This window comes from Monodelphis domestica, chromosome 3 (genome assembly GCF_027887165.1).
Source record: "Monodelphis domestica isolate mMonDom1 chromosome 3, mMonDom1.pri, whole genome shotgun sequence".
Lineage (NCBI taxonomy): Eukaryota > Metazoa > Chordata > Mammalia > Didelphimorphia > Didelphidae > Monodelphis > Monodelphis domestica.
Genome location: NC_077229.1, coordinates 80,566,863 through 80,569,030, shown reverse-complemented (window position 1 = coordinate 80,569,030; position 2,168 = coordinate 80,566,863).

Sequence of the window (2,168 nt, the reverse complement as noted above, 5' to 3'; positions counted from 1 at the left end):
CCAGAGGGGATGTTAGGGTCCAGCAAATCAGAGCCTGGAGGCAAGCCTAGGCCTTAAAGCAGACACTTCAAACTCTTTTTCCACCATGGATCCCTTTGCCCACTAGATCAAGCCTGTGGACCCCTTCTCAGAATATTGTTAATATGTAAAATACACAAGAGTACAAAGGAAATCAATTATGTTGAAATATAGTTATCAACGTGTTTTTGTTGTTGTTGTTGTTCTAGTAACAACTCTTAAGACAGAAGGACAAAGGACTAAGCACTTAGGGACTTATGAACTGCCCGGGATCAAACAGCTAAGAAGTGTCTTGAGGGCAGATTTGAATCCAGGTCCTCCCAGCTCCAGGACTGGCATTCGACTGTGCCTCCTAGCTACCCGTGTCAAAAGTATTTTTATAAAATGATTTCATGAATCCCAAGTTAAGAACCCCAGTGGATTTGGAGCATTGAATGTCAGAGCTGGGAGGGTTCTTAGATATCACTGCTCATGCAGGTCCCCCTTGTCTTATTTTGGGGATAAGTAACTAAAGCCTAAACAAGTCACACAGCAAGTCTTCAGCAGTGCCCTGACTCAAACTGAGTCCTCAGTTGAAGGCCTTTCTCCTTGGCCATACTGCCTCCCTGTGGTCTCAGGGTGCTAGGCCAGATGTGCTGGGCCACTTAGGCTTGGGGCATGAGGATACCTACTTTTGGAAGCTAAAGTGGAACCATGGGTCTGGGGTAGGGTGGAGGGAAATACTGCATGTCAGAGCAGTTTCTGTAGAGAGCCGTTCCCCATCCATTCCCCTGGTTGGGTCCCCTCATTGCTGAAGGGAGGAGCCAACATTTGGAGAAGTCTGGGGGTCTTGCCCCAGGTCACCCAGGGAGCCCTGTTCCTTTCCTGAGTCAAATTGGCCCACACAGAAAGAGAATAGAATCCTTCATTTGTTGTGGCCACCTTTGGATTTTGAGTTTGTTAGAGTGATCCAAAGATATGGTTTAGGTTGCACCAAGGATTCAAGGCAAAGATTCCCATTAAAGGTGCAAAAAAGAATGGTACCCTGGCCTCCCAGAGTTCAACAAGGCAAGCCAGGGAAAGCTGAGCCCTGCAATGGCCTGGGTCTTCTTTGTTGTTTGCCCTTTCTACCTTCCTTTCCTGCCTGGAGTGGGCTTGTTTTATTTTTTATCATTTGAGGAGGCCCAGATCCCAGCAGGGGAGGCCAGCTTCCTGTTGGGGAGAGGGAATGTTGAGGCCTTTGGTTTCATGCTGTAGCAATAGTCTATCACATTTAAGGCCACCCTGCTCTGCTTAAGTCTACCCAGGTTGCTCCCAGTCCTGGGCAGTCAACTAGCTTGACTGGCAGCCCTCCATGTTCCCAAGGGCTGTCCAGCTTCTGCCTGAATCTGAACGTTTTTCCTGATATTCCTGGGGAAGCCTCTTCAAACGTCAGATGGCCCTAATGGTTAGGAATCTCCTTGTTCGGAACCCCCCAATGCCCCAATGCCTCATTGTAACTTTTTGGCCCTCGTTCAGCACTTGGGAGCTAAGAGACAATTAAGCAAATTTCTTCCTTCTCCGTCCTCCTTCCCAGAAATAGATCAGGCTGGCTTAGGGTGGAGAAATACAAGGTGAAGGGCATGGACAGAGAGTCCTGCAGCTTTGGGTGTGAACCCTCCCCCGATGATATTCCATTCCCACCCTGATGCCCACAGAGCAGAAATGTGATTCCTCTATTGCTCCCCCATGGTGAGTTCTAGGGGCCTCTCAGGATCCTGGGCTTGCGGCCAGCCTTAGCCTCTTGGGTTCACCAGGGTCCAGAGGCCAGAAAGAGGAGGCACAGGGGAAGGCCAAAAGAAATTGTGGATGGAAATCTGAAGCTAGTGCTGGGCCTTGTAACTGGCCCCTTGGGTGAGGAGCGTGGGCACAGGGGAGACCATATCCTAGTCCACAGCCTGACTCCCTGGTCCCAAAGCCCTGAATTTTAGAATGACGGGGGCTGAGCCTTTCAGGGCTGTTGGGGGTGGCGGCGTCAGAGATGGTTTGGCTTGTCTGTGACTGGATGTGGAGGTTGGAATGAAAGGGTTCCTAGTCTGAGGCAAGAGTGAGCAGGAGGCCCAAACTGGGTATTAAAGTGAGGGAAGTGCCCCAGAGCCGTCCCTCCCCTTACCATTTTCCTACCACACAGG